Source organism: Vidua chalybeata, chromosome 12, assembly GCF_026979565.1.
Source record: "Vidua chalybeata isolate OUT-0048 chromosome 12, bVidCha1 merged haplotype, whole genome shotgun sequence".
Lineage (NCBI taxonomy): Eukaryota > Metazoa > Chordata > Aves > Passeriformes > Viduidae > Vidua > Vidua chalybeata.
In genome coordinates, this window is record NC_071541.1 from 10955013 (window position 1) to 10974082 (window position 19070).

Consider the following 19070-nt stretch of genomic DNA (forward strand, 5'->3'; position numbering starts at 1 on the left):
ACTCCCGTGGTCCAAAGGCCACCAATACTCCACAATGCACCCAGACAGCCCATGACACTTTTCACAGTCAGTCTGGGACAGAGCTAACAGCACCTGCAGGCAGGTGCAGGCAGAGGAGGCAGAGGCATTGGAAGAGTCACAGGTACCAGCTCTCAATACTCAGCAGCCAGCAATTAGAACAGCAGCAGTACAAGACTAAAACAATAACATTCTCTTTATCCCCCAAACAGTTAGCTCATTTTAGCACTCTGCCTCCAAGTGCTAGGTAACAACAGGATACAAGGCAAGTGGCAGCTTTCAGTATCCAAAACAGTGTGGGTGCATCTGTGCTTGTAAAGTGGATTGCTGCTCTGGACCCCCAGTCCTGGAAATGCTGTGGTTGCAGGTGGTGGTGTGAGCTCCAGACTGAATATGGGGATTTCTCAGGGATATGGAGTGGAGGCAAGCTAGACTAGCTGCTCTGGCGTCTGTGGACTGGCTTTGACCTACATCCTTTGAAGATCTGGCTCCCTGATCCTGAAATAGCCTGCCTTATTCTAGGACTGTTCTGCTTTTACCTAAGTATTTGATTTATTTGATGTCCAAATGTCCCAGGATCTATCTGAGACCTGCAAGCAGGACCACAAAGCAAAAGACAGACTTACAAAGATACAAAAAAACCCATTTCATTTAGATTAAACAAGGCCATTATTGTGGTTTAATATAGGAATTGATTATTATAAGTATGCATATTGAGCTTAACAGCTTAGATTTGTATCTGTTTCATCACTGTTAATCTTTGATAAATATGTTTTTAATAATCTCTGGGTATTTATTGAACATAAAACTGTCATATGAAATTGAGAATAAGATTGCTAAAGATACTTATTATACACTACTTCAACACAAATTCATTATTAAAAACCTTTCACTGAGGCTTACTTTTAACCACAACATAACTGATGCGGATACTGCATAGTTAATCTATAATAAATATATTTGCAATAAACTATTGATATTTAACCTGCAGTAACTGTCTTAATAAATATGATACATGGAAATGGCTTTTGAACAAGCTGCTCTTTTTTTTTAGCTCTGTCAGACCCTTGGAGGATGTGGGGTGAGAAGGGGGAAAGCTATGGCCTCGTATAAGGCAGTTCACTTATCAGTCCCCACAGCCCTCCCCTACCCTGGTCACTGGACTCATTGCTGTTTCAATCCCCACATCTCCAGCCCCAGACTCTTACAGGGATTTGTCATTTGATCTCAGTCCTGACTCATATTAACGTCTGGTCCCAGCCATCCCTACAACGCTGGTGGGCCATGCCATACAAAGGCTGTTAATTCAGCTCCTGGTGCCCCCAGATGATGCTCTGTCTGCCCAACAGTTTTGTAAAGTGGATAAACACCCTCAAGGGATCTGAAACACACAGAACCCATACTCTTGGGCAGTAAAAACACAAGCTTTGTGAGAATATGGATCAACAGAGACACTCAGATGAGGAGATTTCAGTTTTGAACTCAGCAGAGGCCACCAAATGCCTTTGACACATGAATTAGACAGGAGTCTGACTCCTAGCCATCAGAGGCAAAGGACTTGACCCACAGTGCTGTTGAGACCCCCTGGGATCTCTCAGAGCTGTGTTTGTCATTCTTTGCATCACTTAATGACTGAGGTTAGTTGCAACAAGTCAACTATAGCAGATATGCACAAAATTTCCCTCCCAGCACTAATCAAATGGGAGAGGAGCAGAGTAATTCCTCCCCTGTCCTCTCCTCTGGGTCTTGCCCCATTTGTTATATGGCCATTCATAAGGCCCTTTAAGACATCCTGGAGGCCACCATCTGATTCTCACATATCAGAGAGAGCCAAAGATCTCAACGTGCAACTTTTAATTGAGCTGTATCATCTGCCACAAACATGAAATTAATGGTCCTACATCATAATCATAAATTCATACATAACCCCATGCACCAGCAAATAACTCTTTGCAGTGATACTACAATGGTAAGCTGATTTGCAAGAAGCGCACGCTTCCCAGGAATCCTAATTAACCAAATTAACACCATCACTTCAAATCATGTCCCAGCAGTAGGACATTTCTGACTGGCCTCGGGCTGGAGCAAAGCAGCCAAATGAAAACCTGACAGCATCTCTGTGAGTCCAGCAGCCTAACCCTCTACTGGGGGAAATATCTGCTGCCCATCCAAGCACACAAGGAAGGGAACAAAAGTCTCGTGAGCACTTGGAGGCACTGACCCAAAATAGACCACAGCACAGTGACCCTGTGCAATGGAGGAGCAGCTCTCAGCTCCTCATGCATTTCCTAAATCTAAGCAGCAGCATGAGGAATATCGTCCTGCCATGCTGGCTTCTTCCAGGGGGTTGTGACACTGCCAAATCCCCTCAGAGAGTGCCAAATGTTGCTTTGGGTGAGTCTGAAATGGGTCTGGGGTCATGAGGCAAGGCTGATAAAAGGAACGAACTCCAGAAACCCCAAACCTGTTTTCCTGAACCCACTTGTTTGCACTGGTTTCTCCTTGTGACTTGCCCAAAATATTTAGTGCTCAACACCTTTTTTTTCTCCCCTTCTGGGTAGTCAGGTTTTTCTATTTCTGCCACGGGAAAAACAAGTCACTATTTTGGGAGCATGTGGGATTCAAGCCCATGACTGTCTCAGCACTCCCTGCATGGAAGAGGAGATCCACAGCCTGCTTGTGCCTCTGTACATATTCAGCCTGGATGGCAGGGAGGCCCAGTCCCACCAGGGTCCTCACGCTGGAGCATGGAACGGCCTCAGTTCCCCAGGCACAGGGCCAGAGATCCCATCCCTTCTCTGAAGTGATGCTCCAAAAGCTGGGCTGGGAGCTTTGGAGCTGGAGAAAAAGGAGGCTCCTACCAGAAGTGGGGTTCGAACCCACGCGGGCATGCACCCATTGGATCTTAAGTCCAACGCCTTCACCACTCGGCCATCCTGGTGGGCTCTGGCCTCTCCCCTGGCCCACCAGCTCCTCCCTGAGAGCTCACACCTCACCAAGCCCCAGGGTCCCAACCCAAGGCACTTCCCAAGCCCAGTGACACCATTCTCTCCTCACTGCTTTCTTTAATGTCTCCAGCAACTGATGGAACATCTCATTAGGAGCGAGCAGGTCTCATGGGCCATGAAGAATGGCACAGCCCCTGTGTGCCACCCTAGATCCTCATGCAAGAACCACAGTCACTGGTGGTGATGCCAACAGGGACCCTGGAGCAGGAAGGACATCTCTGGGAGGTCCCTCCTGATCCCACTGGGTCCTCAGGGGAAGGGAGCAGCTCTGACAGCCTGGCAGCTCTCAGCCAGACACAGCACACAGTTAAAGCCCTGGCTCTGCACCTCAGGTGCCACTCCTTACCCCCTCCTGTCTGCATAAGGTACTCTGCTAGTGCATTTAGCTGGGACAGACAGTGCTACAGGAAGGTCTTTATTTTTCCTTTGGGATGAAGTACAGCTTTGTTTCTACTATCAAGGGAGAACAAAAAAACCCCAAACACCACTATTGAACCTCATGGGATTCAAACCCACAACCCTCAGGTGCCCATGTGCAGGAAGTCTTTAGCCCTTAAGCCACAGGAGCCTGATAATTTCTGTTTCTGAATTCGGCCATCCTCAATCTTCTCAGGCCAGCACCTCTACACAGGGATGTTACCACAGAGAAACTCTGCAAGGCCCTTTCACCAGAGTATTCTGTCTGCTGGAGATACTCTCAGCCAGGCTGTCCTGGTCCTGTCCTGCTTCATAGTGACAGCAATTTCCTCCTTTCTTCCACAGGGACCCCACATTGCTGCGCCCTGGGGTAGCTGAGCCACTTGGAGGGCTTCTGATTGGCTGATGGAAAGGTGAGAGGCACCGAAAAGGGATATTTCCCAGCCTCAAGACAGGGTGACACAGAGCTCCTCAGTTTGTGTGTGTGTGGGGGGGGGGGTCGGGTCACCCTGGCCTCCAGAGATAATTCACAGGTGATAGGGAAAAAGGCAACAATATTCCAGACATCCCATGAGGGAATGCTGCACGTCCTGGGCTCAGCAGAGGACTGGGTCAGCCTATTCATATGCTGACAGCAGGAGAAAAACTCACAAGAGGGAACAGAAACTTTCCCTTTTTACCCTGTTCATTACAGCCACAGCAATCTGCCGTGCTGGTCTGTGTGTGCAGAATCACAGCACAGCATCCCTGGATGCCTCCAGCTGCAGCACCCACATTAATATCAAATGAAGTCATGCTCACAAAGGGTGTTGTGCTCGCCAGCTCCCGAGGAATCTGCTCCTAATGAGCGACTTCAAAGCATTAATGAGCTTGCAAAGCTCTCCTCTTCGTTTACAGAGCTGGATCGCACACGCTTGGCATTAAGACAGGGGTCACCCGTCAGCAGAGGAGAATGCGTGTGCATGTCAGCGAATATAATATATTTGTCATCCTCTAAGAAGCAAAGATTAATCATGCCCTCCCAAAAAGGAAGTTTTTACGCCACATCTGCTCTTCACAGCAGGGAGAGAAGGGACCTGCCTGCAAGGATGTCCACAACCCACACTGCTCAGATCCCCAGAGAGCCCAGCTTTGAAGTTGACAACCCACCTTAACCCCTTGGGTCCAGGCTGGGAAATGCTACTTGAATTGGCAGCCCGAGGGATGAATAAAGTGGTGGAATTCTGCTCCAGTGAAGGTTTAATGCATGCATGGAGGGAGGGAGTGGTATGGATGTGTGAGAGAGCAAGCTTGACTGATGCTTCTTGCTCCATGGCATCCATCCAGCACAGGCAGGGAAGGGAGATGCTGGCCCAGAACAGCAGGGCTGCACAATGCATCTGCTGCTCTCTCCAGGGGCCACTCTCTCCCAGACACAACCCCCTCCAAGCCTCCCTGAGTTCACCATAAATCCTTGTCTTGAAACAGCCTCCAGTGGCTGGCCAAGAGCCCATTGGCACCCATTTGAGGAGCTGAGCTGATCCATTGTGCTGAGCTTGGAGGCAGCCAGCGATCAAATTGGGAAGAGACCAGCCTGAGCACAGACCTGCTGCTGGGCACTGATTGCCCTTCCTCCAAAACCCCTGAGCCTTTTCAGCCTTTGCAGAGCCCTCTTTTTGGCTGGTGTTTCTGCTGATGCAGGGAGGGTTGGACGAGGTACGGGACAATGAGATATGAGCCTGTTCTTGCACCACTGCTGCCCAGATTTCAGACAATCTCCACATACAGCCTACAGAGGCACAGGAGTGGGGACAGCTCAGCTTCCTTGGCCTGGTTCAAACTTACCATGACACGTATCCAAGGGGGTCACAGGCACAACCAGACTGTATTTAAAAATTCAGCTGCTTCCCAGGGTCTGCCCTGACTGTGCATCATCCACAAGGTTGGTTGGCTTCACCTGCAAACCTGCACAGAGCCCTGGCTGTGTCCAGAGTCAGCCTTGCCTCTGGCAGGCTTGTAATATCAGCTGAATTACATGTACTGTCTTGGATGTCTCCTGTGCAATCCCAAGCCAGGCTGGCTGTACTTTGCTTGCAGTATCCCCACGAAATGTCAGCTTGAAGATGACACAGTGGCTATAGGCTTTCAGAACACATGTTCTGCCACAGAAAGACAATAATGTCCTGAAGTCAGAAAGGTATCATCCTTTGGTTCAGAAATACATTGGCAATGTTAACTGGAAAGCTGTTTCTCCCCTCTTCTCCCTCCAAAGGAGCTCTTCTGGCACTTGGTGTCTATTCAGTAGGTCTGTGTTTAATTTAAATAGCCTCTGGAGGCAACTCTGTCCCACATGCTAATAGTGCAGCTAAAGAGTGGTTGATTAGTAAATAATAAAAAAATCCAAAGCCTTAAAGTTAAGAGCAAAGTAGAGTAAAAAATGACACTTTGAGGGATTTCAGGCTGACACTGCTCCATATTAATGTGGAGGCAAAAATATTCTCAATATCATTACTTTAGATACAGTTGGAAAAGGGGAAAAGTGGGACAGGGTTCTCATCTGTGGTCCTCTTGTGCCCTTCCCCTGCTATGAAAGCAGCTCAGCACTGTGCTCCCTTTGGAGCTCTGTGACCTGAAGTTTTGGCAGCCCTACAAGGGTCATCTTAGGTTAAGTATGAGATGACAGCTTGGCTCCACCTTGTGCCATAGGCTTGGGGGGAAACTTTGTCCTGCTTATAGCTGTGTTCATGTAGAAATTAATGGGGAAGCTCTTAGGACTTTGTCAAAATACACTACTGATGTCCCTCGTGTCTGGAAACTACCGCATTTTGAGAGTAGCTGGAGTTCATTGACAAAAAGAAGAGTTGAACAGCATTACTATTAACTGGGCCTCAGTAGGTTTAAGAACAAACAGGCAAGCAAGCACAGAAGATCACTCTTGCTCCCTGTCTTTCCTCCCTCTTGAGAGGCAATTCAGGAAACCAAGCCAGCCTTTCTTTGTATTCACAGGATTTTTGTTATAGGACGGCTAGAAAATTCATGTTGTATTTCTATGGGTAAAGGCTTATACTCTGCAGAATTTGACATGATGCCCTGCTGCCTGTTGGTGTAAATCAGCCCCTGTGGAACTACAAACCTTATGGTGCTGTGTAGCTCCAGAGGAAAGGTTTTCCATGTAGCTTGCAAATACTGGTGTTTGGCCAGAAAACTAAAGACCACTTACTGTGGGCACACAGACTTGATTAAAAACCAGTGGAGTTGTGCAATTACAGGAGGTTATTTATCCCAGCGGGAAAATATGTCTTCTTTCTTGAGTAAATTCTTTCAAAAAAACCAACTAAACCCCCATCAAACCAAAAGCAATGCAGCTACCAGAGCTAAAGTAGTAAGTCACAGACAATAACATATTTGCCTACTTTCTCCTTCTCAGGAGTGGTGTCCCAGATGTTTATAATTTTCCACAAGGTATCGCTAGTCTAAATTATTCTCCCGGGTTTTTTCCGCAAATATTTCTTGGACAACAGAGAGTTTCTCAAAAAAATAATCTTGAGGGTTCAAAGCAGCCTGGCTTTGCTTCATTGTTTCTGCTTTGATTCTGAGTGGGCTCATAAGGAGATGTCAGGAATGAATGGTGATGGTTCAGCATTTCAAAGTCATCAACCACCCAATATTCAATTATTCCTAAAGATGTTCTGGACAGGATGCACAAGTGGTTCATCAAGACTTCACCTTTTTTCAGTCTGAATTAGATTTTGTGAAAGATACCATCATGGGCACATCTCTTCCTGTCAATGTTCCGTGTGTCTTCCAAACAGAGAAAATGAGTCACAGCTTTGCAGAAGGCAAAGCTCAAGAACACATCAAGAATCACAGTGCTGTGGTACTGATGCCTCAGATGCTGAGTGCCCAAACCATGAAGTCATAAAAGGACCTGATGTAAATAAGACATTTGCTGCATGTTCATCTGTTCTTGCCAATGCAGTCAGCTTTTCTTACAGTCACTGCAGAGAGAGAAACTCAGCCAGTCCTGACTTGAGGCACATGATCCCTTCCAGCCCCATTTTCCATGCCTGCATTTCAGCATGTATTGATCACCAGATGTGTGTAAACCGGGCTCTATAAGGGCATTCCAAAGTCACACAATAAAAACTTATGTGTTACTTACTTTTGGCTGCCTTTTCACATGACAGCTCTGGTAAACAACAGCTCAGTGAAGAACTCCATCCCTTCTGGGACCATAACTTAGGAAATACTGCAGTAACTCTCCTCTGAATCAACCCAGAGGGGAAAATGAGGTGACTGAGTTACACGTGGACAAACACCAGTAGAAGAGGTTCACATTTGTCAAAAAAGCCTCCTACAATTATTCACATACCTTGGACAAAAGTGCTGGAATGAATGGGAAAAACCTTTTGCTCTCCACCTGCAGCATCAGCAGTGCCCACTCCTGCTTGTTAGCTCAGCAGGGAAGTGTGCAGGCGACAGATCACATCCCAGATGTCAAGGTGCATCTGCATGAATTCCTAAAATGACATGTGTTCTTTAGCCTAGAGCTTGGCTGCAGGCTAAGAGCTAAATTTGATGTTCTCCGAGGCTAAAACTTCTTCAAAAAACATTCAGGTTAATTAGGGAAGGAAAATTTTGGCTGCAGTCTGTTCAAGAAGATTGACTTGGGAAATGGTATGAAAGTCATGGTTTTTGCAAGAGCAAAGAGAAATAACAGACTCATTTCTACAAGCCCTGCACCTAAGAACTTCAGAAAAGTGCAGAACTTCACTGAAATATAATAAAAGGGATTGCCTAAAAGCAGAACATCTCCTTTGGCTCCACGTACCATCTCCCAGAGGCACCACATCATTCCTGCTGCTCACAAAACAGCTTCTGCCTCCTTTTAATAGTTTTATTTTTAGGCTTCTCATATTTAACTCCCTTTTTCCTTATGTAAGGTGCTTGGAAAAGCTGCAGTGTCAAACAATAATTACATCAGAGAAAATTTAGAATCCACAGTGTTAAAATGAGCCTGCTCCTGACATGTGAATGAATGTAGGAAGTGAGGGGATACCGTTTTGCTGAAGAGAGCACCCAGCTGGCAGTGTCACAGCATCTCTGGTGGGCTGGGGCACCCGCCCTCGGGTGTGGGCAGGCTCAGCCTGGAGCACATCAGTTCATGCCTGCAGTAGCGTGGGATGCGATGCAGGCACTTGTTCAGGCAGTGCTGTCAGTGCCTCTCCCCAGGAGCAAGCTTGAACTAGGCTTAAAATGCAATTTTGACATCCACTTTCCACCCCTGGGTGGGCTAAAGTGTATGTGCCTATCTATAGCTGTAGCTTCACCTCAGCTAAGGATCAGGCATTCCTGGGGCCAGGATTCACCCCCATGACCACCATTATTCTGCTTATATTAGAACTGAAAGAAGGAAAAGATCTGTCTGCTTCACCCAGTCTGTGTTTCTGAGGATATGGGTACCTACCTCAGGCAGCATTCCAATACCTTTATAACTTACTCCTCACCATATGTGCTGAAGTAACTGGACATATATCTGCTGTGCTAAATTAAATTGTTTTAAAGTTAGAACTCAAACTGACATGACACTGAATCTTGGACTATGCCCAAGTATTGCCACTGCCAGGGTGTTAAAGGAGCTCACTGGTGATAATCTCCAAGAACCTGCATTGTGTTTTCCAGCAAATAATCAGATTAGAGTGAATTTGATCTTCCATCCATGAAAGCAATGTGGAAATCACTGATGACTGAAACTGCTGTGGGTGACCAAAAACTTATGGGAAGACCAGGAAAATATTTTCCTCTCTAAAAGAGAGCATCACCTGCCTTACAGTGGATTCCAAGTAGAAATATTAAAATGTTGACAGGTATCTGCTATCTGTCATGCAATGTCTAAAATCAGGTTGTGGAGAAGAGTAGGTGTATAGAGTGAGCTCACACATAGTATATACAAGAAGTTTTCTAGGGATAACAAGTTTATGGAATATATATATTTTTCTCCATATGGGTTCCCAGCTGGACTTCTTTGCTCCCTTGGAAGAGACCAACTTGCTAAAAACATCAATAATGTCAAAATTCAGGATTGTCCTAATTAGATGGGACCTTTGGAGGGAACTGCTGAAGACTGAGCACTCACCTGCTTCTGTGAGTTTCCCCCTGCCTGCTAGGGGACACCACAACCATGGATGGCATTTCTGTTCCCATTTGTTGCCTCGTGACTCATGCTCATGCTACCAAGATAAAGGAAAAAGAGGTTTATGAAAGAGAAGGATGGGGGTGAAGGAGGGCAGACCTGTGAAGTTCAACAGCTTCAGATCCAAGTCAGTCTTCTGTCTGGCATTTGACACCCTTAGGTTTGCTTTTCCTGATCCATTTCATTCCCATCAGCTGTCTCCTGTCCTTCTCATTCTTTGCTTCTCCCACGGAACAGAGGCCTTTGAGGGGCAAGGCCATCTCCAAGAGGAACTGGCCACTAGGAACTGTACAACACAAGCAAGCTGTCTCAAATCATGTGGCTGGTGGCTTCCTGGGAAACTGGAGAAGAAACTTCTGGAGTTAAAAAGATAGGAAAAAAAATAGTTCTTCAAATTTATGCTAATTTGCTGCAACTATGATTTTTTTTTTCACTCAGTTTTCAGAAAAGCCACAGTGAAATGAATACTACAGCCCCTCTGAACATCAAGCACTTCTCTCCAATGGCTTCTTTCAGAACTTCTGATCATAAACAACAGTCAGACAAACTCTAACATATTTCATTCTTAATTTGCTTTCTTTTGGTTGGACTTTCTTCTGTGTTTGGGTTTTTTTAAAGTAAGATATATCCTTTCTTCTAGGATTTATAGCCTGAGTTTGTAACAATTAGGCAAAGTAAGCCATGTGAAGATTTTTTATGATCTGCTTTAAACATAAAGTTTTGGAAAGTAGACAATGAAATTATTATTATTTTGCTGAACAGCTGTTCTAAAGCACAGGGGGAAGACTGAAAAGACACTACTATTTGTTTATTTGGCTTTCAATAGCTATGGCAAAGCAAATAACAGCTTTGGTCTTGGTCCACAATTGAGTTAATTGGTAACACCTCCAATTGTATGTCCTAAAAAACTCCTAATTAGCAGCTAAGCACAGGATAAACTAGGTAGTATGTGTTCATTTGTGTTCCTAGAGGACCAGCCAATACATAACAGACAGTTAACTGGAGATCCAAAGGCATCTGATTTAAAGTGTACACATGCAAGAAGGGATGTGTGGACGTGTGTGCAGTTCTGTCCTGTCCTGTGTCTGTACAGCACCCAGCACGAGGGGCTGGGCTCCCTAATGCATCCTCTACTCAACTGGGACCCAGTCTGAAAACTACAGAGAGTCTTTTCTGGGGACTTTTGCTGCCTCCAGCAGTCTCTGGGTCAAGGCCTGTTGGGAAATGTTTGCCACTGCCTTCCCTGGTTAATTTCAGAGAGCTCCCAAGGAGATTCCCTCTCTTTCATTTACTATTCAAGCCTCTCACACCGCAGGAAAGTACTCAGAGCACCGGGGAAGAAATGGTCCAGATATGAGCAGTGAAGGCACAGGGAAAGTAAACGTAGGTGTGCTCTGTAAAAAGAATGTTTCTGGGGGCAGTGCTAGGAATCATACACCAAGGCCAACAATTCAGACATCCAAGGAACACACTGAGAAACGTGGGCAGCAGAGGCATGGGGATGAGACAACAGTTTACATTGGAGTGAGCAAGCACAGTCAGAGTCCTTTAACATATGCCTGCAATACAGGCCCAGGATCAGGGCTCAATTTCTTGCCTGCCTGATGATCCCCTAAAATGAGTTCATGCATCTCAGTGCATCTTCAATTTACTAAAAGCCTGCAGCACCAGTCCTTGGCAGGACAGCTGGTGATGCTGGGGAACACCTCACCAACACCAAAGGGGAAGATTGGTAACTCAAGAAAGCAGCAGCTGTGTTTCAGTCTTTAGCAGCATCTGGGACACTTAAGGTTGATGGATAAAAGCAGGAGGCTGTAAGGCTGGCGCTCAAAAACTCACAAAGGACTGCTGGCTGCAGAAACAGAGGACAAGACAGTGTCAGAGCATTTTCCTGAAATGGAACATTAGTCCTCCTGTGGAGATGGATGAGGGAGAAGTTTGTAGCAGCTGTCCATGCTGCCTTCTTTCTGCTTTCTTTCTCTAAAGCACTAACATGGACAAGAGGGTGTGGTCACTTCCTCCTGTCTGCCTCTTGAGGCAAAATTTTGACAACTCCTGTACAACTACACCAAGCTGGATATGAGAAGCAGGGAGATAGCGACACACTAACCAGTCTCTCACAAGTGACTAAGCCCAGCACAGGGATGGGAACACAGCAGTCTTTTACCCAGACTGATGGAGAAAGACAGGACATGCTCCCACAGGGGGAAAATCTCTGTTAGATGCGGGTATCTCCCTCCAGCTCTCTTGCCTGGCAGGTGAAACACAACTGGTGCCATAAGGCCAGCAAGTGTTGAACAAAAGCCCTTCTTTTGGTGCTCTCTGCTCTGCTGTTTGCACGGCTCCATGAGGCAGATTGCTATCTCTTATTAACTAAATAAACAAGCAGCAAAAGTTGAGCAAAACGGAAACACATACACAGCTTGTCTGCAAATAGAGACAAACGCCTCCATCGCATGGCTGCACCCAGCTGTCTGGCTGTTACCTGCTTAAACAGCTCTAATTTCCCATTAAGGTCAATGCAATCAGAGCCTCTCCTCCCAGCTGGAAAACCTGGCTAATGAAACACTCAGGCTTGTGTTGAGTCCACTTCAATGCATCAGCAGAGCTTTTTGAGGAGCTGAGGTGGGTGCCCTGACCTGTCTCCCACAAGGGTGAGTCCCCAGCCCAGACTGCAGGAGAAGGGCTGAGCAGAGGGTGCTCTGCAATCTCCTGCTGAAATGATGGGGCACTTCCAGCTTTCAACCAGAGCATTCTGCTGCCTGAATAATCCCACACTGGAGAGAGAGTGCAGAGAGCAGAGCCCTGCCCAGGTCTGTGCTCCTTTCTCCTGAATACTCCAGCTGGCTCCACTTCTAGCAAATGGTACTTATCCAGCTTATGCATCCCTTCCCTCTGTCATTCACACAGTACCCTGAAAAAATACATGGGCTGAGTAAACAGTCTTTATATCTAATCTGAGGGGTTTGACTTTTGAGCCTCATTTTTTATTCTTCAGTTTCTTTTAGCTTCTCCTTTTCAAACACTGGAGCTCCTGACCAAGTTTTGATGAAGTCCATGAGGGTGACAAACAGCTAGACTATGACCACTTGTATGTAAGAAGCTATTTAACCTGATCTACGTTCTCCATGTTGCTTAAGATGAAATTTAAAAAAAAAAAAAAAAAAACAAACAAAAAAAAAAAAAAAAAAAAAAAAAAAAAACAAAAACAAAACACCCATAGTCTTTCATGCCTTCAAAGTAACTATTCTGAGGATAATTTAATGTACTGAAACATTGATTCACTAAACACTGTTGGCCTGCTTACATGTGGGCAGGCAAAGTCACCCATTATTGGTGATTTATTAGCTGGAGCTGTCTCTTTGATCTTCTCCAACATCGTGCACTCAATATCCTGCTCCCATGAGGCAGCAGGGACAGCAGCCCTTTCAAGACTTTCACAATATTGTGACTTGCATTTCTTGTCCATGGAATCACCTCCACTTAAGATGCTGCTTTTTACTGGATTCAGGGGAATATTCCAGAGCCCTACAATATATGCAAAACCAGAAGTTGCTCTTGGATTGAGAAATTATTATACCAGCACCTCTAAATTGCTTTTAGCGGCTTTCTGTGCTGCCTCAGGCTCAGAAGTGCTTAGTTTGCTGACAAAAATCATAGACTTGTACACATTGGAGATGGAAAAGCCCTGCTAGCTTCAGCTAGTCCATTTCTCCTACCAAGGAGGGAATATTCCCAGCAATCTGCTTTCCCCGCTACTTTGTCTTGTCTATTTTTAAACATCCCATGTAGCAAAAATACATTTAGAATGTCAGGATTTCAGAGCCAAGTTAGCTGTGGAAGTACCAGCTGTAGCCTAACCTGCTTTGTCTAGTGGCAGCAGCTAAATTGCTCTCTGCTGCCTTTGAAGTCAATGGTAAAAGTCTTATTGGCTTCTGTGGGAGCATTCTCAGGCCTTTGGTACGGATGATTGGAGCAAATAGCTATGGAGCACTGATAAGCCATTCTTACACTATTGCTTTCCAGGCCATAACTGCATTTTAATAGGCAAGAAATTGTCTCAGCAGCAGTCAGGGTGCAATAACAGCAAAGCCATGTGGAGCACACAACACACTGGGTCTGCACTGAAGTGATTCCTGCTATGACCACACAAAGTCATATCCACGGGCCCAAACAGGTCTGGTGAATTGTGTGATCCAGGGGGAACAGTCAGAGGCAGCCCCTTTTGTACCTCCTTGATTCTAAAATCTACCAGAAGTCAGTTCTCTTCCTGGATGACTCCAATGTGTTTTCCTTTTTCCCTTTTGCTGTTTCACTTAACACCATGAATGAAGGGGGCTGGTCACATTAGTGTTCTCCTTTAGCCATCAATCATGCCTTGGCTAGAATATAGCATAGGTATGGCATTGCCCTATTATTTTAACCAAAGAATACAAAAAAAGACCAGTTGTTGAATCATAGAAGTTAAGATGTTGCCATATAAAACTTGATTCACCTTCTCTAGGATAAAACTGCCAATAGCTACCCTGTGAGATGGAGCACTCAGCAGTGGCAGTGACACAGCCCTGCTGCAGCTCAGTCCTTTTGCTTTCTCTTTTAATTTCAGTAACAATGGCAGGTAGTGAGAGCCAGGGTTGGATTTAATTTAACTGTTGTTGTGCTCTACTGGGACAACTTCCTCTGCCTCCACATTTCCTGTCTGGAAGTTCTCCCAAAAGGATGGATTAACCAATATATGACCTGTATGGGAAATGCACTTTATTGAAGCTATTTTTCTAGGGGGGAGCTGAACAGCTGTTTAACAGTACATAGCTGCACTACATGAGAGAGGGTAAAAAAACAAAATATAACTGTATTCAGGTATAACCAGGATGTAAGGAGGCAGAGATAATTATATTGTGCTGTAATTTTTGCCTGTATGCAGAGGATACTGTCCTTGTGTGACAAAGCATGGGGTACCACAGCATAACAGCACAGGGGAAGGGACTTTCTTGTGCCATAAATACAGAATGATTAATACCACCATGGCAGGCCCCAGCATCCTGGCAAAGACAACTCACATGCTAAAGCTCTGTGGACATAGACACCTATCCAAAAACTGCTTTTTTTGACATGATGGAAGCAGCAAGTGACATGGCCTGTGGGGACAGCTGTGATGGAGACCAAGCACAGTTCAATCCTCTCATTTCTATAAGGCTATAGTAATCAATAGGGGCCATAAATATCCCAGAAACAGTTCCACACTAACTTCATAGCAATCCCTATCTGTAGGCATCCCAGGTCAGACTCAGCTCTTTGCCTGTACACAGGGAGCTGTTGGCTGCTGTGAGCTGCCACTGCCACCCATGGAGCACAGTCCCACTGGTGATGGCTCCTGTACCAGGCCATGAAGGATCATCTCTGGGTGGCAGCATGGGAAGCATCCGGAATCTCTTCCAGAAGCCTCAGTAAAGTCCCTGCATCCCATTCACATCCCTTCCTCCCCACCATAGCAGGTTAGCAGTGCAATTCAGTTATTGCAAATTTCCATCAGGGCTGGAGACAAGAGAAACTGAGCAGAGGCTTTAAAAGCCACTTTTTTTTTGTTTTTAATTTTTTATAAAGCCTACCATAAACCAGCAGCCAGATTTACCATGAGCTTCCTGTGTGTGCACATGAGTTATATGCACAGTAAGTGTCCCATCATCATGAATTCTGCCGATGTGCCTCTTTAACAGCCCTGATCATAGGGAATTCATTTGGTCTCCATATAGCTGTCACCTGTATTTCCAGAGTGATTTCATTCTAATTTAGCATTACTTAATGGTGAAGATAAAGTTAAGTGTTAGCCGTGTGGGTCTTTTCTTGATTTCTCTCTCTGACACAGCAAGAGTGTGACTGCAGGGTGTTTTATGACCAATAATTCAAAAGAGCAGGGAAAAGAAGGAGCAGCAAATATCAACTGCTTGTCAATCATCCACAGTCTTTTAGCTCAAATGGTTATACCTGGACCTCTAACCTTTTCTTCTGCCATCTCTGATCCCCAGGTTTGTTTGGAGTTCTGTAGGTACTGCAACCACCAAAATACATTTTTTAGAGGTTCGGGCTTAGGAAACCTGCAGTGGTTACCCACAGAGATGGGAAACTGTGGTATAGAAAGCCATACCTAATGGCTGCAGTATAGCAGCCAAATTACAACCAGCCCTACAAGCTGACTGAACACATGAAAATGCTGTGGGGAAATGGAGGGGGTTTATAACATTAGTTGTACAGCAACAAGTCATTTGTCTCCCAAGCCCCTGTGCCCCCCCCCCCCCCTTTTCCTCTGGCTCAGAAAGGTAATCATTCTGTATATATCACGAGCTTGTTTAAACTGGAGATGAAAAGCTACAAAAGTGCAACTTAATTGAACTCTGCATTGTGTTATTACAAATGCTGCCGACCTCACTTGCAGTCCATTATCAGAGGGTTCTGCTGAATGCTTTAATTAAAGACAATAAGGCTAATAAAAAGGCATCATTTTCTTGTCTTCAGCACTGCTGGAGAGTTGGGCTGATGAGATTATTTCCTGTTAATGCTCTTCTGTTGTTGTTTTTAAATCTTTTTCTCCCCATGGTTTGCAAATACTGTCTGAGCCTGAGTTGTACTAGAATCATTAAGAACAAGAAAAAAATCAGCTTTGCTTCTAAAATGCTCACTAATATTTGACAAGCAGAGCTCCTCTTCCTGATGATTTCCAGTGCCTTACCCAAAGTATCAGTGCCTTTTGCTGTCAGATGCAGTCCCAGAGAAGGACAAAGCTTCCCCACGCAGGCACAGGGGCACATATGGACCGGCGGAAGGATGCGCTCTGCCCGTGGCACCTGTTTGCAGGGAGGACAGAGTGATGACAATGCCACTTGCCACAGGGCAGGGTCTAGTCCACAGTGAGTAATGCAGCACCTCTCCATAATTAACATGCTTACTAACAGCCCATATGTGCCATCTCTACTTTCATACTGGTGATGGTATTAATGATACCATGCCAGCAGTGTTTCCAAAGCCAAATAAGGCAGTCTGCCTGGGCTGCCTTGTCTCCAGCTTTGGACCAACAAAGCAGAAGAAAAGGAGGACAACACAGGAAGGCATCAGTGAGGATTATCACAAGGAAAAGGAAATTTGTAGCCTCAGTGAGGGAAGCCAAATTGCTGTGGGGGAGGGCTTTACATAAGGGAGATGGAAAGGTTTGCGGTACAACAGCTCTGCTCATCTGGCCCCAGGGGAATGTGCAGAGGGGTAAGTGAGGCAGGATGCTCTCTGGATTCACAAGGAGGACACACCAGTCCCTGGCTGCATCCCTCAGACTTCAAGGACATCTGCAAGGGCTTGACCTTGTCCACCCCATGCATTCCTTGGTCTTTGGCAAATAGCACAAACTAAGAGTGGGGGGAGGTGGGGCGGGGCACAAAAAGAGCAATGGGAAATGCCCTGGTGCTCCTTGTATAGATGTGTTTACTGAACAGGCACATCCACCCATCAACACACAGCCTGAACCCAGCAACTCCTCATCACTGGCCACAAAACAGTTAAAGCTTTGCTAGCAATCCAGGCCATATTTGAACAAGAGACCTAATAGCAATTGGCATTGTAGCCCTACTGCGAATAAGCCAAACCATCCAGTCCTACTGTGATTAAAAACTCCTTCTTGGATTAAGGAACAAGCAGCCAGATGCTAAGTAACTGAACTTTGCCCCTGCAAGGAAGAGAGCAAAGAACTAACCACTGAGCCAGCCCAGTTTGCCAAGACTTTTATAGGGAAGGAACTTTTACAATTAAATACAGCAAAAGGTTTCTTCCACTGTGAGTCTCTGAACACAGGTTGAAAGAAGCAAAGTCGAACGTGAAAGCCAAGTTAAGGAAGGAAAAAAAAAAAAAAAGAAAAAGTCTTGATCTGAAGGCTGGAGGCTCAAAGTAGCTGGAAACCCCATCAAGTGACTGAATGGGAACAGTGAGGGGCGGGCAAAGACCACAACTCCTCCCTGGGTAAAGGAAGAAGCTGTAATGTGAAGCAGACTGACCTAGTTACATATTTCTTCTTTGCTCCCCATTTCTCTCACTACAGTTGCCAGGCTGGCATGCTGCAAAGCAAATTGTACATGAAGTTTCTACCATCTAAGCCAGGACAAGGAGAAAGCAGGAGCTCTGCTCTGTAGATAGGAGCATATTGAGCAGCACCATCTCAGGTCTCCTTGGAGGAAAGGTGCTTGACTGTGCTACATCACCCCATACAAGGTGACTTTCTCCATCATGTCCTTCCCATCCTTCTTTTCTCCATGTGCCTGTCATTTTTGGCACAGTGGGGAAATGATCCACAACCTGGTGACATTTGCAGTTTCATCCTCCTGAGCAAATGAGGCACATGCTCATTAAACAAACTCTCTCCATCCTTCTGGTCTGCAGTTCAAGTGAGGGAGCCTTCCTTTGGGCTAGGAAGGTCCTGCAGCCCCTGCTGCTGGACAGGTGCTGCACTAAACAGGTGCTGCCCTGGACTACTAAAAAGCCAGCAAGTATAGGGGTGACATGGTGCTGCCATGTACAAGTGCTGCTGATCCCCTTAATTCGGATAGAGTTGGGAATCAGGAGGAGAGAGGGTGGTGTCTTTCACTCACTGTGTCTTTTGACAGAGTCAAGAGCCCTCTGACAGCTTTAACTCATTCCCAGATACACCCATGTGCTATTGGAGAGGGGCCCATGGTGAGGCCCTGTTCCGCTCTGCATTTTGCATCCTTTGCAAAGCCAATCCCCAAACTGCACCTGGATTTTCCCAACATATGACAGAGCTGCTCTGGCTATGGCACAAGGTGTCACGCAGGGCACACGTCAGGCTGGGCTGGCACAGCTCACACCACGCTCCTGCACAGGCACTGGAGATCAGCAGGCTGTCATGGATCCCAGGTGAGATCGTGATGTTTGGCCCTTTTATACCAAGGATGGTCAAGGATACCTGAGCACGCTGAACTAGTGAGTGTCTGGAGGTCAGGAAGTTTGGAGCAGCACACAAGATCTGGATCCACTGACTGCAGATCTCCAAAGTATCCACTATTACTGCAGACTCACAAGCCTGACAATCTTAAACCATAACCCACCAAGATAAGATGGGGTGCAGGGAAAGCTCTGCTCTTGCTGAGCAATTAGATAAAGGAGCAGCTTCCAGGAGAGGCAAGAGAAACTACCAAGGGAAGCATTTCCAAAAGATGAACAAACCCTTTGGGGAAGACAGTACTTTGGAAGAATCGATGCTAAATGTAGGAGCTTTAATGACTTGTGGGGAGTCTCCAGTCTATAACTTCTAACTGGAAATGAGGGGAAAAGAACACTGAAATCTTCTGAACTTTCCAGCATTCAGCACTACCAGTGGTGCTTTTTTTGGCCCAGGACTCTTTTTGATACAAGCATGTCTCATTTTCAATGAAAAAATGCCTTGACAGAGAGGACTG

General features: G+C 45.8%; 1 non-coding gene across 1 annotated transcript; it reads right to left on the minus strand.

Annotated features, from left to right (window-relative positions):
* Positions 1-2876: 2876 nt before the first annotated feature.
* TRNAL-UAA (transfer RNA leucine (anticodon UAA)) lies at positions 2877-2959 on the minus strand. The gene has a single exon. It is a non-coding gene; the product is annotated as a tRNA-Leu (tRNA).
* Positions 2960-19070: the final 16111 nt, after the last annotated feature.